Below are 22,002 nucleotides of genomic sequence, written 5' to 3' on the forward strand. Positions count from 1 at the left end.
GGAACAGATTTCAGAAAATTTTCAGTTTTGAGTTTGTGCTGCTGAATTGATGAAATTGAAAGAAAAGTGAAATTAATTTTAAGAAGAGTTCTTTGTCTGGACAGATTTGGAAGAGCAGAAACACAAAGAGGGAAACGTACAAGAAGAATCGCACCTTTATTCAAATGTCAATGAACTCCATCAAATCCAAGGTATTATTGAAAAATTATTTTGCATGTGTGTTCCATTTGCTTATGGCAGTTCAGGTTTCCCTTCTTATTACACTATTGTACTTCTATCCTGTTACACCTCAACTGTGAAATGTATTTGTTATTTACTCAGGATGTGATGTGCTTCCATTAATTATCAGATTTTGCATGTAACATCAATGTCATAATTTTACCTTTATCATCAATCTCTATAAACATTGAGAAACCACAATACTGAACAATCTGAACATGTTTAGCACACCTTGTTTGTCATGGTTTTCCACTAATGATATAAATAATAACCTCACTTTATATCCCATTGCACTTTCTCGCTACCTTCTTGGGATATCATAATCCCGTCACAAAGTTTCACTAGCAACTGACATAACTAATCACAATCTGAGCTAAAGATTTAACCTACCAAGAGCAATATTTGAAGACCATAAAACCATAAGATATAAGAGCAGAATTGGGCCATTTGGCCTATTGTGTCTGTTTTGTCATTTCATCATGGCTAATCCATTTCTCCGTCAATCCCAGTCTCCCACCTTCACCCATAATTCTTCATGCCCTGACTCAGCAAGAACCAATCAACTTAAATATACCCAGTGACTAGGCCTCCATAGTCAAAGCAAAGCTTTCAAGCAATAATGTTTTCTTTCAAACAATGAGTCCATGTTTCCGATCATCCTAGATCTCAATGGTAACAGGTCGAAGTGATTATCCATATTATGATATATTGTCTACCACTCAACACAATTCAACACCACTAATCAGCTTTTAAAATCACTGAAAAGTTTTTAAACAAAAGATTAACTATTGTCTGAACAACAATAGTTGAATCATATTGCTTTGTCCATAATTGAGCCCACATTTCTCACATTATAATTAGAAATATTTCTTTCCACGATCCAACAAGACACCTTCCCCCGAGTCAAATCATTTTGCTGAATATTCAACTGTCAACAAGAAGCCAAGTCAATATTCCTGGATTTCAGTGCTTTAAAAGGGATAAAGAGGGGGAGAAAAAGGGGAGGAGGGGTGGCATTACTGGTCAAGGATTCTATTACAGCTCCAGAAAGGGTGGGTAATGTAGCAGGATCCTCTTTTGAGTCAGTATGGGTGGAAGTCAGGAACAGGAAGGAAGCAGTTACTCTGTTGGGGGTAATCTATAGGCCCCTTGGTAGCAGCAGAGATACCGAGGAGCAGATTGGGAGGCAGATTTTGGAAAGTGCAAAAATAACAGGGTTGTTATCATGGGTGGCTTTAACTTCCCTAATATTGATTGGCACCTGATTAGTTCCAAGGGTGTGGACGGGGCAGAGTTTGTTAAGTGTGTCCAGGACGGATTCCTGTCGCAGTACAGTGACAGGCCAACTAGGGGGAATGCCATACTATATCTAGTAGCAAACTGGGTCAGGTCACAGATCTCTCAGTGGGTGAGCATCTGGGGGACAGTTACCACCACTCCCTGGTCTTCAGGATTATCATGGAAAAGGATAGAATCAGAGAGGACAGAAAAAATTTCAATTGGGCAAGGGCAAATTATAAGGCTGTAAGGCTAGAACTTGCGAGTGTGAATTGGGATGATGTTTTTGCAAGGAAATGTACTATGGACATGTGGTTGATGTTTAGAGATATCTTGCAGGATGTTAGGGATAAATTTGTCCCGCTGAGGAAGATAAAGAATGGTAGGGTGAAGGAACAATGGGTGACAAGTGAGGTGGGAAATTTAGTCAGGTGGAAGAAGGCAGCATGCATGAGGTTTAGGAAGCAAGAATCAGATTGGTCTATTGAGGAATATAGGGTAGCAAGAAAGGAGCTTAAGAAGGGGTTGAGGAGAGCAAGAAGGGGGCATGAGAAGGCCTTGGCGAGTAGGGTAAAGGAAAACCCCAGGGCATTCTTCAATTATGTGAAGAACAAAAGGATGACAGGAGTGAAGGTAGGACCGATTAGAGATAAAGGTGGGAAGATATGCCTGGAGGCTGTGGAAGTCAACAAGGTCTTCAATGAATACTTCTCTTCGGTATTCACCAATGAGAGGGAACTTGATGACGGTGAGGACAATATGAGTGAGGTTGATGTTCTGGAGCATGTTGATATTAAGGTAGAGGAGGTATGGGAGTTATTAAAATACATTAAGACGGTTAAGTCCCCAGGCCCTGACAGAATATTCCCCAGGCTGCTCCACAAGACGAGGGAAGAGATCGCTGAGCCTCTGGCTGGGATCTTTATGTCCTCGTTGTCAATGGGAATGGTAATGGAGGATTGGAAGGAGGTGAATGTTGTCCCCTTGTTCAAAAAAGGTAGTAGGGATAGTCCGGGTATTTATAGACCAGTGAGCCTTACGTCTGTGGTGGGAAAGCTGTTGGAAAAGATTCTTAGAGATAGGATCTATGGGCATTTAGAGAATCATGGTCTGATCAGGGACAGTCAGCATGGCTTTGTGAAGGGCAGATCATGTCAAACAAGCCTGATAGAGTTCTTTGAGGAGGTGACCAGGCATATAGATGAGGGTAGTGCAGTGGATGTGATCTATATGGATTTTAGTAAGGCATTTGACAAGGTTCCACACGGTAGGCTTATTCAGAAAGTCAGAAGGCGTGGGATCCAGGGAAGTTTGGCCAGGTGGATTCAGAATTGGCTTGCCTGCAGAAGGCAGGGGGTCATGGTGGAGGGAGTACATTCGGATTGGAGGGTTGTGACTAGTGGTATCCCACAAGGATCGGTTCTGGGACCTCTACTTTTCGTGATTTTTATTAGCAACCTGGATGTGTGGGTAGAAGGGTGGGTTGGCAAGTTTGCAGACGACATAAAGGTTGGTGGTGTTGTAGATAGTGTAGAGGATTGTCGAAGATTGCAGAGAGACATTGATAGGATGCAGAAGTGTGCTGAGAAGTGGCAGATGGAGTTCAACCTGGAGAAGTGTGAGGTGTTACACTTTGGAAGGACAAACTCCAAGGCAGAGTACAAAGTAAATGGCAGGATACTTGGTAGTGTGGAGGAGCAGAGGGATCTCGGGGTACATGTACTCAGATCATTACCTCGTGACTCTTAAACTCTATCCGTCGACTTATGAAAGCTTATGGGGTGTTAGCTTTCATAGGTCGAGGGATAGAATTTAAGAGTCGCGATGTAATGATGCAGCTCTATAAAACTCTGGTTAGGCCACACCTGGACTACTGTGTCCAGTTCTGGTCACCTCACTGTAGGAAGGATGTGGAAGCATTGGAAAGGGTACAGAAGAGATTTACCAGGATGCTGCCTGGTTTAGAGAGTATGGATTATGATCAGAGATTAAGGGAGCTAGGGCTTTACTCTTTGGAGAGAAGGAGGATGAGAGGAGACATGATAGAGGTATACAAGATATTAAGAGGAATAGATAGAGTGGATATCCAGCACCTCTTCCCCAGGACACCATTGCTCAATACAAGGGGATGTAGCTTTAAGGTAAGGGGTGGTAAGTTCAAGGGGGATATTAGAGGAAGGTTTTTTATTCAGAGAGTGGTTGGTGCGTGGAATACACTGCCTGAGTCAGTGGTGGAGGAAGATACACTGGTGAAATTTAAGAGACTACTAGACAGGTATATGGATGAATTTAAGGTGGGGGGTTATATGTGAGGCAGGGTTTGAGGGTTGGCAAAACAATGTGGGCCGAATCGCCTGTACTGTGCTGTACTATTTTATGTTCTATGTTCAAGAAGGTGAGGAGATCTCTTTGGAAGGATCAGTGTAAACTCTGGTTCAAGTTTGTATGGTTTGATAGCTCCACAAGCACATAATATAAAACTCATTCTCCTGCATTTAAAAGTATTGATAGAATGGACATGGAGAGGATGTTCCCAGTAGTGGGGGAGTCTTGCACCAGAGGACACGCACTCAGAATAGAAGGGTCTCCCTTTAGAACAGAGGTGAACAGGAATTTTTTCAGCCAGAAGGAGGTGAATCTGTGGAATTTATTACCAAAGACAAAGTTATTAATCAGGTTGTTAAAAGGCATATAGTGTGTTGGCTTTCATTAGTCAGGTGATTGAGTTCAAGAGGCTGTGGTAATATTACAGCTCTTATAAAAGCCCACTTAGAATATTGTGTTCAGTTCTGGTCATCTCATTATAAGATGGATTTGGAAGCTTTAGAGAGGGTGCAAAGGAGATTTACCAGGAAGCCACCTGGAACAGAGGGCATGTCTTATGAAGATAGATTGATCAAGCTCAGATTATCGGCCTGTGAATTTGATGTCAGTGGTGGGTAAATTGATGGAAAGTATTCTTAGAGATAGTATATATAATTATCTGGATAGACAGGGTCTGATTAGGAACAGTCAACATGGATTTGTGCGTGGAAGGTCATGTTTGACAAATCTTATTGAATTTTTTGATGAGGTTACTAGTGAAGTTGACGAGGGTAAAGCGGTGGATGTTGTCTATATGGACTTCAGTAAGGCCCTTGACAAGGTTCCACATGGAAGGTTAGTTAGGAAGGTTCAATCATTAGGCATTAACATCAAAGTAGTAAAATGGATTCAGCAGTGGCTGGATGGGAGACACCAGAGAGTAGTGGTGGATAACTGTGTGTCAGATTGGAGGACGGTGTGTAGCGGTGTGCCTCAGGGATCTGTACTGGGTCCAATGTTGTTTGTCATATATATTAATGATCTGGATGATGGGGTGGTAAATTGGATTAGTAAGTATGCAGATGATACCAAGATAGGTGGTGTTGTGGATGATGAGGTGGGTTTTCAAAGCTTGCAGAGAGATTTAGGCCAGTTAGAAGAGTGGGCTGAAAGATAGCAGATGGAGTTTAATGCTGATAAGTGTGAGGTGCTACATTTTGGTAGGACTAATCAAAATAGGACATACATGGTAAATGGTAGGGCATTGAAGAATGCTGTAGAACAGAGGAATCTAGGCATAATGGTGCATAGTTCCCTGAAGGTAGAATCTCATGTGGATAGGGTGGTGAAGAAAGCTTTTGGTATGCTGGCCTTTATTAATCAGAGCATTGAGTATAGGATTTGGGATGTAACGTTGAAATTGTATAAGGCATTGGTAAGGCCAAATTTGGAGTATTGTGTACAGTTCTGGTCACTGAATTATAGGAAAGATCTCAATAAAATTGAGAGAGTACAGAGGAGACTTACTAAAATGTTGCCTGGGTTTCATCTCCTAAGTAACAGAGAAAAGTTGAACAAGTTAGGTCTTTATTCTTTGGAGCATTGAAGGTTGAGAGGGGACTTGATAGAGATGTTTAAAATTATGAGGGGGATTGATAGAGTTGATGTGGATAGGCTTTTTCCATTGAGAGACGGGGAGATTCAAACAAGAGGACATGAGTTGAGAGTTAAGGGGCAAAAGTTTAGGAGTAACATGAGTGGGAACTTCTTTACTCAGAGAGTGGTGGCTGTGTGGAACGAGCTTCCAGCAGAAGTGGTTGAGGCAGGTTCGATGTTGTTGTTTAAAGTTAAATTGGATAGGTATATGGACAGGAAGGGAATAGAGGGTTATGGACTGAGTGCAGGTCGGTGGGACTAGGTGAGAGTAGGAGTTCGGCACGGACTAGAAGGGCCGAGATGGCCTGTTTCCGTGCTGTAATTGTTATATGGTTATATGGTTATCTTTCATTTTGGATTGAAGGAGGATGGGAGGTGAGTTGATCAAGACTTCCAAGATGATAGGAGGCATGGATATAGTGGATATTTAGAGCCTTTTTCCCTGGGTGGAAATGGCTATTACAAGGGGGCATCATTTTATGTGTTTGGAGGGAAATATAGAGAGGATGGCAGAGATGTGTTCTTTACACAGAGATTGGTGGGTGCGTGGAATGCCCTGTCAGGGCCGGCGGTAGAGACAGATAAAAAGTAAGGCAGTTCAATGCAATACATAATCTAGCAGAGAGAGAAAAAAAATAATAAATAAAGTAAAACGTAATAATAAATAAACAAGTAAATCAATTATGTATATTGAATAGATTTTTTAAATCTGCAAAAACAGAACTGTATATTAAAAAATTGAGGTAGTGTCCAAAGCTTCAATGTCCATTTAGGAATCGGATGGCAGAGGGGAAGAAGCTGTTCCTGAATCGCTGACTGTGTGCCTTCAGGCTTCTGTACCTCCTACCTGATGGTAACAGTCAGAAAAGGGCATTCCCTGGGTGCTGGAGGTCCTTAATAAAGGACGCTGCCTTTCTGAGACACCTCTCCCTAAAGATGTCCTGGGTACTTTGTAGGCTAGTATCCAAGATGGAGCTGACTAGATTTACAACCTTCTGCAGCTTCTTTCGGTCCTGTGCAGTAGCCGCTCCATACCAGACAGTGATGCAGCCTGTCAGAATGCTCTCCATGGTACAACTTTAGAAGTTTTTGAGTGTATTTGTTGACATACCAAATCTCTTCAAACTCCTGATAAAGTATATCCGCTGTCTTGCCTTCTTTATAACTATATCGATATGTTGGGACCAGGTTAGATCCTCAGAGATCTTGACACCCAGGAACTTGAAGCTGCTCACTCTCTCCACCTCTGATCCCTCAATGAGGATTGGTATGTTTTTCTTCGACTTACCCTTCGTGAAGTCCATAATCAGCCCTTTTGTCTTACTGATATTGAGTGCCAGGCTGTTGCTGTGACGCCACTCCACTAGATGGCATATCTCACTCCTGTACGCCCTCTCGTCACCACCTGAGATTCTACCAACAATGGTTGTATCGTCAGCAGATTTATAGATGGTACTTGAGCAATTCCTAGCCACACAGTCATGAGTATATAGAGAGTAGAGCAGTGGGCTAAGCACACACCACTGAGGTGCGCCAGTGTTGATCGTCAGCCAGGAGGATATGTTATCACCAATCCACAGAGATTGTGGTCTTCCGGTTAGGAAGTCGAGGATCCAATTGCAGAAGGAGGTACAGAGGCTCAGGTTCTGCAACTTCTCAATCAGGTTTGTGGGAATGATGGTGTTAAATTCTGAGCTATAGTCTATGAACAGCGTCCTGATGTTGGTGTTGTCCAGGTGGTCTGAAGTCGTGTGGAGAGCCATTGACCTATGTTGGCAATAGGCAAATTGCAATGGGCCCAGGTCCATGCTGAGGCAGGAGTTCAGTCTAGTCATGACCAACCTCTCAAAGTATATCTTCACTGTCAATGTGAATGCTATCGGGCGATAGTCATTAAAGCAGCCCAAACTATTCTTCTTGGGCACTGGTATAATTGTTTCCTTTTTGAAGCAAGTGGGAACTTCCACCCGTAGCAGTGAGAGGGCTCTTATGACGTGGGCAGTCAGGGTCTTTCCATGATCATGATTGTTCTTGGCAAATTTTTCTACAGAAGCAGTTTACCATTACTTCCTTCTGGGCAGTGTCTCCACAAGATGGGTGACCCAGCCATTATGGTTACTCTTCAGAGATTGTCTGGCTGGCATAAGAACATAAGAAATAGGAGTAGGCCATCTGGCCCATTGAGCCTGCCCCGCCATTCTATAAGATCATTGCTGATCTGTGTCCGTAAACTCAGTTCCTGGCATCAGTGGTCACATAACCAGGACTTGTGATATGTATCAGTAGCTCATATGACCATCCATCACTAGCTCCCATGACTTCACGTGACCCTGATCGGTGGAGTGAGGGGGGGCTGCTAAACAGGTACTTCACCTTGTTCAAAGGTGACCTACAGGCTAGTGGAGGGAAGGAGTGCCTTACATCTCCTTTGGAAGAGATGTAGCTCCAGGCCGCCATCCTAGGTCCTGGAAACATCCTGAGCATTATCCAAGTACCCAAATGTACAATCTGTGGATGAGCTGGATGCTATTAAGGTTTTCCTCATGGCAAGGATCATTATGATCAAGCCCTATTTCACTGTCAAAAGTGTCTATTCTACAGTCTACCCACCCAATTCACTTCTAATGGTCCTGACTCTTACCTTTCATGGGCTGTTGAACTCTCCCAACTGTTTGGCGTGGTAGTCTAGCAGGTACTGTAATGTTCCACAGTGCCAGCTGTAAGATCTCAGTTCAATTCCTGCTGCTGTCCGTAAGGAGTTTGTCCCTTCTACCATCATTGTGTGGGTTTCCGCTGGTTCTCACATTCCAAAGAAGTACGGTTTAGTAAGGGTTAGTAAGTTGTAGGCATGTAATGTTGAAGCCAGAAGTGTTCTGGATTGTGTTGGTTGTTGATGCAAACAACACTTTTCACTATATGTTTTCAATATTTTGATTTAATGTGACAAATAAAGCTAATCTATCTCATAAAGTAACTCTTCATGTGAATCTCCAAAGTCAAGTAAGCCTGAAGCAACAAGTGTAGATGTTAGGTCCGTGCTTGGCTTTGAGATCATATGACCACACATTTTTCCAACACTTGGTCAATTTCACACAGGAACAGGGAATTTTATGTTGTATATTGGTGGCTGTCACTCCTTGATCATCATGGACTCTCACCATCCAGGCCATGCTCACTTCTCCCTCTTCTCACAGGAAGGAGGCAGAGGAGCCTTAGGTCCCACACCACCAGGTTCAGAAATAGATATAACCCTTCAACCATCAAGCTCCAGAATCAGAGTGATTAATTTTACTCGACCCAACCTAAAGACTCACTTTCAAGGACTCTAAAACTGATGTCCTCAGTATTATTTATCTATCTGTCTATTTATTTATCTATCTATCTATCTTTTTTTTTCTTTTTATATTTGCACAATTTGTTGACTTTTGTATATTGTTTGCCTGTCCATCTTTGTGTGCAGTTTTTTTCAGTTATTCTATTCAGTTTATTTGTATTTACTGTAAATGCCCACAAGAAGATCCATCTCAGGGTACTCTATGTTGACATATTTCTACTTTGGTACTAAATTTGCTTTGAAACTTTGTGGAGTCACAGCCCAGTGAGAAATAAAGGAGGTAGGGAAAAAAAGGAGTAAGATTGAGACAAATACATAACTCAGCTATATTCTTAACTTGCTCTGTTTAATAAATCTGAGACCATGCAGTCTGCAATATCACACAACAGAGTTAATCTTGCAAGACCCTTTACTTTGGAAATAGAAAGCCTTGGTTTCAATTACCAGCTATGACTTTGAATGTGTAATTTAGACTAATGCTTCATGGAGACTACAAAAGTTGAGACCAGTTTTGCTGGTAAATTGAAAATGTTTTGAAGGACAGCAGGGAGCTGGCCTGATGAAAATTCAAATTGAAGGTCAAGTTTATTGACATTCAACTGTACACATGTATACAGCAAAATGAAACAACATTCCTCTGGGACCATTCTGCATAACACAGTACATTTATCACAAACAGAATGAAAAATAATATTAACACAAGTATATTAAGAGACAATAAGAAAGATCTTAACTAAGCTGTTAGCAACATAACTAATTAATAAGCTATTTTACTTAAATTTAAAACCTTGGTAATGTTACTCACCTAACAATGATGTTTTCACTTCAGATCTAATCCATTATCTTTGCTTTGTTAAGGCCTCTGCATATAAAATCAAATTCTTAATTTCTATCTCATCTCTGCAGATACAGAGGAAGATATTCATTATGAGTCCATCTCCTTCCGGAAGAATGCACCAGGTGGTATAGAGGCATAATTTTCCAACTCTTCTTTCAGTTCTGATTTTTTTTTTCTCAAGTTGAGTTTTATTAGCACTGGGTCTGAAACCCTGTTGTCTTTGGAAAACATATAACAGCATCAGACAGTCCCGGGATAAAACCCTTCACTCTGTCCATTAATACACAGTGAGTCAGACAACTGAGCCTTGGGTGGTAGCGCAGCCTCGTCTGAGTGGATTCAACAGCCCCTCCAGAGATCTGGGCAGATGTTTCAACTCAGTAGTATATTATTGGTAGTGTTGCCTTTCGGGTCAGAGGTTAAACCAAGACACATGCTGTGTAAGGGACATAAAATTCCCCAGCTAAATTGTGAAGTAATGAAAGGAATTTTAAGTCTGATGTCCTATACCAATTAACATAATTAAGAAAAAGGCCTAAAATTTATTTCAGGAGAATCCATTTATATATTTTATGTGTTAAAGAGCACATAGTGAATATTTGTTCTCATATTTTTATCAGTACTTGTATTCTTCCCAGAACAGTTCTTATCATAAATCACACTAACGCCATTGTCTTTTTCCCTGAGAAAATTTATACATGTAATATTAACATCAAAACATTTACCTTCTGGTTTCCTACTCTTTCCTTTCCAGTCCTGATGAAGAGCCTCATCCCAAAATGTAGGCTCTTTATTCCACTCCATTGATTTTTGCTTGACCTGCTGAGTTCCTCCAACATTTTGTGTGTGTTAATTAAAATATGTATATTGTTTACATATCAGCTAATTTGGATCAAAAGCCTTAATAATTTACAGCCTATATTATTACGACACATTTCACCGAGGAGAGCCATCATCTTGAAACCAGTGGAACCTGGCTAATCTAGGGTGTCCCAAGATTCTATTTTATGTGTAAAAAAATATTTTCTTTTCCTTTTATTTCCATAAATTTTTAGTCCCAACAGCTCACTGTACACATTTTGGGCTTCTGTAAACCACTCATAGCGCAAGAGGCAAACTGTCCACTCCATACTCCAGAGAGTTTCCCTCAGGAGTCCTGCACCATTCAATCAATTTCTTCATATCCCTCCTACCCAACCCTCCCCATCTCAAGATCAGTGACCTCCCTGCCCATTTTTTTGCATCTTTCTGACCCCTCCCCCCACTTGGTTTGCTCCATCTCCACAGGTCAGTATACAAGTAACATTGCACGTGTTCCTGACTATGACAGTATGCTTGTGAGACTGCATTTGAGAATGGTACTTCTTTTCAAAAAATACCTTATTCAACATATTGTAAAAGCAAAGGTCAATCATTTTCTTAAAGCAAGGATGCCCTGGTTTCACAGTTCATGTGGTGACATATAATCTGATGTTTCGGCATTAAATTAAATTGGATATAGCCCAATTTTTGGACTAGAGTACACAATCAGTCTCATATAACTTTGTGAAAGGTTGCTTTGCCAACTAGATTACTGGGCTTCTTTCACTGCAAAAAATAACTACAATCCAGAAGTACTTAATCACTGTGGAGCATTTTGGGATGTTCTGAGATTCTAAAAGCTCTGCCTAAACACACATCAATTAGTTATTCAAGAACTTCAAAAGAAAGCAACCTAAGATTACTATTGTACTTTGAAGGAAGATTCTTAGGTCCATGAAACATCCAGATGTCTAAGGTTAGGAAATATGCAATCGGAGACCTTTCTCTTCTTAATTGGATCAGAGAAAGCAGGCAATGAATAACAAATAAAGATCAGAAGTTTGAGCCACATTCTGCAAAATGAAATGTTTAGCAACTTGATTTAGACCGTGAAAGAGATTTATACTTTTTACTTTGTTCATTTCATTTTTCCGCCAACCTCAGAATATCCACATGGAATTCCCAATTTAAAAGAACTCAAGAAAATATCATGAACAATATCTGCCCCTGCAGCAGCTGTATGGTGTTAAGAGCAAATAGTAGTAAAACACTGCAATGCAGCAAGCAGAAAATGCAGTGACTAAGGTCCCATTTTGAGAATCACGGAGATGTTGCACAGGGAAATTGGACGTTGGTGAGAACACCAAGGAGGTAGCAGTTCAGTGATGTTTATGATTTGCACTGCCAAATACAGTGGATTCTGGTTAACTGGGACATGTCAGGACCAGTGCATTTTGGTCCGATAATTGGCTGCCCCTATTAACCGACGAGATAATTTAAAAAGGTATCAAAAAAGACGAAGTATCATTTAACTGAGTATCAAATTATGTATTTAAATCCAGGGTTCCCAGTCTGGGGTCCACAGACCCCTTGCTTAATGGTAGGAGTTCATGGCATAAAAATAAAATATGGGAAAAATTAGAACACTATTGATACTCTGGTGGTTGTCCATCATAATCTGCTGATGACAGGAAATCTGTATGGGAGAGTTTTTAAAGTCAAAAAGCTGTTGCACGGGGGAATTTCCATTCTCTTAACTGCAGAGGACTAGATCCAGAGAGACAAGTAGTTGTCACAAGGGTCTTCCCTGGTTGCGGTGGATAATGGTAACTTCATCTGTGCCTCGTCACTCGCTTTGCCCTCCAAGAAGTGTTGGAGAACCACCTTCCTGGCCATTGGATCTCACTGTAGATCTCATCTATCCAGTCTATCAGAGCCAGCTTTGCATGCTAGGACAAGCATATGAGACCCACTGGCTACTCTCACCTGGTTTATCCCATCAGTCAAAGCAGTATACCAAGGTGTGGTCACCATCACATACAAACAGCTACTTGAAGCCACAGGTGAGAGCTGAATGTCTGGTGGGGACCAACAGTAACATTCAACCTTCAAATTCTTTGTAGTTTCTGACTTGTTGAAGTAGTGAAACCGTTCCATTTTCACTCCCGGCCATTTCTGGCAATTCCAAGCCTGAATGCATGACACTACAGTGAGCAAAACAGTTCTGAATTGTCTTACTGCTTATTTCTCACCAACTATCAGTAACAAAACTCACTGCTGTTTAAACAGAAAGACAGACAACCGATGCTTTTCAAAAACTGTTGCTCTAAGCGTGGTGTAGTGTTTAACAACCACGTAATGTGCACACGACTGACACCAGTTAGAAAATGTTTGGCAACAGACTCCTGCACAAATTAAGCAGCATATTGCCCACAAAAAATGAAGAAAATCCCTGCTATTTTCTTGATTTATTTTTGTTCTTTAAGATTTGTCTAAAATAAGCAGCTGCCCTGATTAACCATTGGCCCAATTAAACGGAATCCACTGTATTCAGTGTCATTGTTTTCTATGACTTCAGTGTGTTCAGGATACTTGTACCTTGTTGATTCCTCTATCAGAGCATATGCCAGTGTAAATTGTTAATTGTGATTTTTTAAAATTTATCACAGGACACAGACAAAGTCTGCAATCTGCTAACCAAACTTCAAAAACTGTAAGTACATTGAGTCTTGTTGGAGAGCTCCCATATCTATCAATATTAATTCCTGCAACAAATTTATAGAGGTGTTTACTGACGTACAGGGATACAACAACAAATAATTTCCAATTCATTGTTATTTTTTGATTCATCAGAACCTGGTCTCTTCAAAGGAAGATCATTCATCTGTCATCTATGCGCAGATAGCACGAACAAATATTTGAATAACCTCCCAAGAAAAGAAGATGGAGTTGGATGCAGGGAATGAAACAAATTCGTGAACTGTTGTTTGGCCTACATATTTTGTACTCGCTCTGAATTAACATATGTAACTTTTGAATAATAGCTTGGAAGTAGAAACTCTTAATATAGTTCTATTATTTCTTCTTTGCTTCTGCAGATGCTACGTAAAATGGAAGCAGATATGTATATTGTGCAAATAAAATTGACCAGTTTAGGTAACTTTGCTAAAGAATTCAACTAGCATCTGAGAATTGCAATATGTATCTGGTTGATATAAAGCATGGAATCCACCTTAAATGAGGGAGCTCTTGAACTGTTTCATTTGCTTCCTTTTATGCATCTTGCATAGATAATTGGAAATATCTTAAGTTGCTGAAAGAGTAAAAAAAAATCACCATATAATCGACATAATATTTAAAGATATGCCTTCAGGAATCAGGCTGCTGACCGTGTTTGATATTGATAACCTCTGAAAACCCTTGCACATTAGATCATGAGACACCATGCAAATTCTTCTTGCTATATTATGTTCAAACAATAAAATTTCATCATAAGACCTTAAGATATTGGAGCAAATGGCCATTTGGTCCATAATATCCTCTCTGCTGTTTAATCATAGCTAATTTATTATCCCTCTCAACCCCATTCACCTGTCTTTTCTCTGTAACCTTTGACACCGTTACTAATCAAAAACCTATCAACCTTTGCTTTAAGTAGCCTCTTCTTCAGATCTATCCTTAGAATTTGCTCAAATGGTGAGTTTCCAGCGTTTCCTTCTAATTTAATGAGAGAAAACAGCATTTGATTGAAGAATGATTCATCCTTCATTATTATACCACTTCCAAAATTTTTTTGTGAAAATTGGATTTAAAAGGATGGAGAAATCATAATCCCATTATTCTAATACAGCTGCCTTTTAATTTGCAGGCCTTGACAAATTTACAAGGTCCAGGATAGCCAATTGTTTAAAATGATCCTGACTTCAAGTATATTGAAGCTAGTTGGGCTCAACTCTCACTGCAAGAGTTAAATTTTGAATAACTACTTTCTAATTTCTTATATAAAATAGTACCAGAATAACTATCCAAACTATATACAATGTAGGAATGGGACAGGACATTTTAGCTAGTCTATTTAACTAGGACTCTCTTATTTTCCAAAAGTACTGTTTATTACTCCTCCTAGGCATTCATTATGCATTAGAATCAAAGGGCAAGCATTAGTTATTTCCAGGGACTAAACCTAATAGCCAAGTATACTGAATTGCAGGATGGGGCTCAAATTGCTGATTTTAGTTGATATCCAGATCCAAAGATTCAAAAAAAGACTAAGAACTCAAATTTTGTACTTAATAAATCAAGTATCAGAAATTTTCATGAAATCCAGATTTTCCTTTTAATGTAGAATAATAATTCTGGGTTGAGTTGTGAACTGCAAATATCTATAACTTGCACAAGTGGACACAGTCTGCTTTCTTTTTGCTAATGACAATAAAATGTTATTTTTTTGAAGTTCTTGAATGACTTTCTGTAAGACGCAGCAATTGATTTACCCTCAGTTGTCATTACGTTTCGTACCTCTTGTACCCAATAAAGTGGCCACTGAGAGTATCCTTGTGGTCTTCTGCCACTGTAGCCCATCAACTCCAAGGTTTGATGTGTTGTGCCAATTCAGAGATGTTCATCTGCACACCACGTTTGTAATGTGGTTATTTGACTTACTGTTGCCTTCCTGTCAGGCTGAACCAGTCTGGCCGTTCTCCTCTGACCTCTCTCATTAACAAGGCATTTTCGCCCATAGAACTGCTGGTCACTGGATGTTTATTGTTTTTCACACCATTCTCTGCGAACTCTAGAGACGAGACTGCTGTGCATGAAAATCCCAGGAGATCAACTCAAACCACTCCATCTGGTACCAACAATCATTCCATGATCAAAGTCACTTAAGTCACATTTCTCCTCGTTCTGAAGTTGGTCTGAGCAACATCTGAACATCTTGACCATGTTTTTTATGCATTGAGTTGGTATCACCTGATTGGCCAACAAGATACTTGCATTAACCAACAGTTGTACCTAATGGTATGGCTACTGAGTATATAGAACTCACTATCAGTGTATATTTGAGGGACTTTGTGCACTGATGACGGCTTTTTGATTGGAGCTGAAATGTCTGCAAACATTTTCCAAGCTCAGCGATCAACCAAACTTCCAAACAGCCAACCCGACCTACCAGTATTCTGCAATAGTTCAAACTGAGTGTATATCTTTGTTTCAACATATTGAGAATGTGTATTAGTGAATGAATCAGAAGCCAAATATGTCGCAAGGGAACAAGTTAAAGAAAAGCAATGATCATGATTTCAACAATGTGATTGATATGGTGGGGAAGAAATGGATATTTGAGGTTTGGGTTACAGTAGATTCATTTTCCTGTAAATAGGTTATTTTCCTGGAAATGCCTGCAAGAAAAAGAATCTCAGGGTAGTATATGGTGACATATACATACTTTGAGAATAGGTTTACTTTGACTTTGAATAAGTGCGGCAAAAGGTATCAGAAAGTGCTCATGCTTGGTGGGCTGAATGGCCTCCTTCAATGTTGAGGGGAGAAAAGACATGCAATTTTAAACCAGAAAGATCCTTTGTTCAGGTCTGTTTAAGGCTTTGGTTGATGTTAGCTTCAGCTTTCCAGCTAACGATGCAAGACTGCCATCCAGTTCAGAAAGCAGATTGCTCCTGAGATCCATCACTTTACCATCACATTCGTTCAGATGCCAGGCCTGCAGCCTGGTGAAAACTTGCTCCGTTCCAAACCAGACAATAATCCCAATAAAGACCTGAAGATTGAAGTTGAGATGTTGGTATATAAGTGCTGAGGGAAGTTAGTTTCTGGTAGGTTAAACCATATCATATTATAGCACCTTGGTTTCAACAATCAGCCAGACAAGATATGTACATATTGAAGACAAGAGGCTTTGAGCAGTTTAATTTGGAGCAAGTCACTGTTTATCAGGGGAAATTGAAATGGAATGAGTATCAAACCCTCTTTGACCCTACTCCTTTGCTCATCCACAACACTCATACTGTTGTAACTCTGCAACTTGAGGGGAATCTGGCAAAATAGAAAGAGGAAATTGGTCCTCCAGCAGAACAGTCTTCTGAAAAAACTTTATATTTTTCTCCCCATATATGTTTATATTTATGACTTATAGCAAGTGTTCTCATATTTTTTAAAATTTACACAATTTGCCTTCATTTGCACATTGGTTATTTGTCAGTCTTTGTTTATGTAGTTTTTTGGTCAACTCTTGTATTTCTTTATATTTCTGTAAATACTTGCAAGAAAATGAATTTCAAGCTAGTATATGGTAATGTATATGCATTTTGATATTAATTTTATTTTGGCTTTTGACTTTGACCAGCTCCAACCTTCTTGAGTTCAAAAAGAGGAATGGAAGAATCTGCTCCTAATTGTGAGACTGTAACAGAATCTATTCCACATCCAGCATCCGGTATTCCAGAACGAGATACTCTGTAAAGCAATGGAAGGCATCAAAACAAATTTTATATTTAAATTGGACAGGTCTGACTGTGTTTTGTTAGTTAGAAGCAAGGCCTATAAGTGGGCAGAAGAACCAGTCAATATGACTTGATAGAGACGTATAAGAGGCATTAATAGAGTGGACAGCCAGCACCATTTTCTCAAGGCAGAAGTGGCTAATACAAGAGGGCATAATTTTAAGATGATTGGAGGAAAGTACAGGGGAGATGTCAGAGACCGTTTTTATTACACAGAGAGTGGTGGGTGCATGGAACCAGCTGCCATGGGTAGTGGTGTGGGCTGACACATTAGGGACATTTAAGAGACTCTTAGGCTCATTATGAAAGAAAGACAGATGTTTCTACATGGCAGAACTATTAGATTGGAGTGGGTTGAAGGCACAGCACAACATTATGAGCCGAAGTGCCTGTACCATGCTCTATGTGCTATGTTCTGTGTTCTAGGACTGAATAGCCTACATCAGACTAGGGGTTGTAACGTATTCTATACTGATGAGTAGTTATGAACTGTATAATTCTACCAAGGGAAGTTGAACCTGAGGGGTAGGGTTGTGCAACTCATTGTACTGTATTCAGTGGGGCTGACCTACCAGCAGGGGGAATGCAGGGGAGGAAAACAGACGAGACTGCAGATGCTGGAATCTGGAGCAACATACAAAAGGCACTGTAGATTAGTCTATGAGGGAAAATAGACAGTCACGCTTCAACCCATCACCTGGACTTAAAAATAGAATTAGTTGCACACAGCTGTATAAGAGCATGATATTTTTCATGTTAGTTATAAAAAAAGTTAAAACATGGGCCTCCGATAATCTGATTCTATTCAGAATAAAGTTTCTGCCGAGTTCAGCAGGCTTACTACTCCAGGATCGGATTCAGAGCTAACACTCTACGTTCCCCACAAATGAAACATTTTGGCTATTTGGACAGGTGATTGGTTGGCAGAGATTTAGAGGGAATAGGGCTAAATGCAGGAAAATGGGACTAACAACTGGATTAAGCAACTTGATTAGCATGGATGAGTTGAGCAGAAGGAGATGTTTGCATGCTCTGCTACACTTAGAGCTAATGACTGGTTTCCAACTCATAAGGCTTCCATCTTTCCCTGAAGAATATTAATAAACTGCATTGATATAGAATCTTTAATGTAGATTAGATGTTCTCAAGTTTCTAGGGGGTTTAACCAGTCAAAAATTCACATTGAGCCACTATACGCCATTTTGTTTAGCTATATGGGTGAGTAACAATTAAAGTTGAGCTTAAAATTTTTTTTTCTTCTTCGGCAGTTGAACGGGGCACGACTGCACAAGTGCGTGTAAGTCGGACCGTGAGGCAGTGGGAGTGTTTAAAAGTGAGAAGATTAATGGAGGGGGCAATATTGTAGCAGACGACGGAGCAGTGGGAGACAGAGTAAGAAGGCTTTGGCTCCTGAGGCTTCGGCGAGCAGAGGCTGAGGAAGAGCTTCACTCCAAGTGAGGTAAGGCTGAGTAAGTTCCTTTAATAAATCTAATTACCTTAACAGTAGGTAATGGAGGCAGCAGTTAGGGCAGTTGAATGCTCCGTTTGCAGAATGTGGGAAGTCGGCGAGCACATTCGTCCCTGATGGCTACACCTGCAAAAGGGGCATCCAGCTGCAGCTCCTGACAAACCGAGTTAGGGAGCTGGAGCTGGATGAACTTTGGATCATTCGGGAGGCAGAGACAGAAATAAACAGGAGTTACAGGGAGATAGTCACCCCTAAGAGTCAGGAGACAGGTGGCTGGGTGACTGTCAGGAGAGGGAAAGGGAATAGACAGAATGAGCAGAGCACCCCTGTGGCCATTCCCATCAATAATAAGTACATCATTTTGGATACTGTTGATGGGGACGACCTACCAGACATAAGTTTGCAGTGGTTGCATCTCTGGCACCGAGACGGGACCCTCAGCTCAAAAGGGAAGGAGGGAAAAGAGGAGAGCAGTAGTGATAGGGGATTTGATAGTTAGGGGGACAGATAAGAGGTTCTGTGGAAGAGATCAAAAGTCCCGGATGGTCTGTTGCCTCCCTGGTGCCAAGGTCTGCGATATCTCAGATCGAGTTCTCAGTATTGTCAAGAGGGACGGTGAGCAGCCGGATGTCGTGGTCCATGTAGGGACCAATGGCGTGGGTAGGAAGAGTGAGGAGGTCCTGAAAGGTGAGTTTAGCGAGTTAGGTGCCAAGTTAAATGACAGGACTTCCAGGATAGCAATCTCAGGATTTCTACCGGTGCCACATGCAGACGGGTTTAGAAATAATAAGATAACGCAGATCAACACATGGCTGAAGACATGGTGCAGGAGGGAAGGCTTCAGATTTATAGATAATTGGGCAGTTTTCCAGGGAAGGTGGGACCTGTTCTGGTGGGACAGTTTACATCTGAACTGGAGGGGAACAAATATTCTTGCAGGTAGGTTTGCTAGAGAGGCTCAGGTGGATTTAAACTAGATACAAGGGGGGAGGGGAACCAGAGCGTAGGAACAGATAGGGGAGAAGGAAGAAAAAGAAAATATTAAATTTGTTTGCACCGTTAGTGATAAACAGAGAGTAAGAGGTGGAAAAATTCTTAAATGCATCTATTTTAATGCTAGGAGCACTATAAGCAAGGTGGTTGAGCTTACAGCATGAATTGATACCTGGAAGTATGATGTGGTAGCTATTAGTGAAACATGGTTACAGGAGGGGTGTGATTGGCAAATAAATTTTCCTGGATTTAATTGCTTCAGGTGTGATAGAATGGGAGGGACAAAAGAGGGATGTTTTGCATTGCTTGTCAGAGAAAATATTACAGCAGTGCTCTGGCAGGATAGACTAGATGGCTCGTCAAGGGAGGCTATTTGGGTGGAATTGAGGAATAGGAAAGGTGTGGTAACACTTATGGGGTGTATTATAGACCACCAAATGGGGAGCGAAAATTGGATGAGCAAATTTGTAAGGATATAGCAGATATTTGTAGTAAGCACAAGGTTGTGATTGTGGGAGATTTTAATTTTCCACACATAGACTGGGAAGCCCATACTGTAAAAGGGCTGGATGGTTTGCAGTTTGTAAAATGTGTGCAGCATAGTTTTTTTTTGCAGCAATGCATAGGGGTACCAACTAGAGAAGGGGCAGTGCTAGATCTCCTGTTAGGGAATGAGATAGGTCAGGGGACGGAGGTATGTGTTGGGGAGAACACACAAAATGGTGGAAGAACTCAGCAGGCCAGGCAGCATCTAGGAAAATAATACAGTTAACGTTTTGGGCCGAAACCCTTCGGCGGGACAGTACGAGGTAGGTTAGTAAATTATGGGCATGCTATGCTCGCGCCGGAAGTGTGGTGACATTTGCAGGCAGCCCGCAGCGCATCCTCGGGCTGTGTTGGTCATGGATGCAAATGGAGCATTTCACAGTATGTTTTAATGTACATGTGGCAAATAAAGCTAATCTTTATCTTCGGTGTAGAGGTGATGGGTGAGGGTGATTTCCACACCTGCCCCAGCAACACACTTTAGATATGAATTACTCCCTATGTAAAAATAACTACCCCTCAGATCCCCTTTAAAATTCCTTCAGCTTACCTTAAACCTCAACCCTCTTGTTTTTGATATCCCAATACAAAGATTTTCACTACATATCCATGTATGTCTCTAGCTTGTAGACTTACTTTCAGGGACCCTGCAGCTCATGTTCTAAGTATTATTTACTTACTTTGTTATTATTGGCCTGATTTGTCCTCTTTTGCACATTAGACTTTTCTCTGTCTTTCACAAACAGGATAAAATCTGCAGACAACATACATCAAAGTTGCTGGTGAACGCAGCAGGCCAAGCAGCATCTATAGGAAGAGGCGCAGTCGACGTTTCAGGCCGAGACCCTTCGTATGCTGGAAATCCAAGCAACGTGCACAAAATGCTGGAAGAACTCAGCAGTTCAGGCAGCATCTGCGGAAAAGAGTAAACAGTTGATGCTTTGGGCTGAGACCCTTCATCAGGACTGGAGAAAAAAAGGATGCTGCCTGGCCTGCTGAGTTCCTCCAGCATTTTGTGTGTGTTGCCTGTCAGTCATTGTTATGTACAGTTTTTCATGTTTTCTATTGTATTTTTTTATTTTCTTGCTGACACTTGCAAGAAAATGAATCTTAAGGTTGTATATGGTAAATATACTTTGAACTAATTACTCAGGGCAACAAAGCAGCCAATCCTACCAACTGGCATGTATTTGGGATATGTGAGGAAATCAGATCACTTGAAAGAAACCCACATGGATACAAGGGAAACTCGTAATCTCCACACAAGCAGCAGCTGAGGTAATATTTAATAAAGTAACAGAATCAGAAAAAGTTTTATTATCAGTGACACATCATGAAATTTGTTGGTTTGCAGCATCATACAGTACAATATGTAAAAAGTACTGTGAGCTACAATAAGAAATATAAATAGTTCAAAAAGAATGCAGGAGAGACATTAATGAGGGTTATGCATGTGATGGTCTTTCAAAACATGCCTACTAAAGTGTCACATAATAACCCATGAGACTAAAGGAGAAGCGATACCAGACATAGAAATTAAAAGCAAAGAAATTGCCTTCTAAAAGACTTCATTAATTGAATGATGACTGCAAAGATCCTTCTATTCCCCACTCACAAAATGGAGGCAAGAGTCATCACAATGAAACAAAGTATCTCCACGGATTCCAGATGCTCTGGCGGTGGCATCCAAGACCAGGGACATAATTTTACTAATGGATCTAATAAAAGACGCATTAGTCACACAATATTAGTGAAATTGAAATGCCCTCTGCCTTTTTCTCTGAGGATTGTCACCTTGTCGTGGCGAACAGTTCCTGAGATCTCAAGAAGGCTGCTCCCTGAAGTTTAGCCTTCTGGCACTTAGCTCCTGGTAGGGTCACCCATGGCACTAAAGTGAAGGGGGAGGTTCCATACAAAGAGAGATCCAACCAAAACTGCAATGGTGGAGCTAATGGAAAATGAAGATATGTCTTCTTATGGAGTATAAGAAATGGAAGACAATGCTTAGGAAAGAAATCAGGAGGGCTAACAGAAGGCATGAATTTGC

General features: G+C 40.8%; 1 long non-coding RNA gene across 1 annotated transcript; it reads left to right on the plus strand.

Moving 5' to 3' along the window:
* The first annotated feature begins 108 nt into the window (after nt 1-108).
* Nucleotides 109-14,899, plus strand: LOC134348855 (uncharacterized). Its single transcript, XR_010018499.1, has 4 exons — nt 109-191; nt 9,698-9,751; nt 13,100-13,143; nt 13,284-14,899. It is a non-coding gene; the product is annotated as an uncharacterized LOC134348855 (long non-coding RNA).
* Nucleotides 14,900-22,002: the final 7,103 nt, after the last annotated feature.

Source organism: Mobula hypostoma, chromosome 7, assembly GCF_963921235.1.
Source record: "Mobula hypostoma chromosome 7, sMobHyp1.1, whole genome shotgun sequence".
Lineage (NCBI taxonomy): Eukaryota > Metazoa > Chordata > Chondrichthyes > Myliobatiformes > Myliobatidae > Mobula > Mobula hypostoma.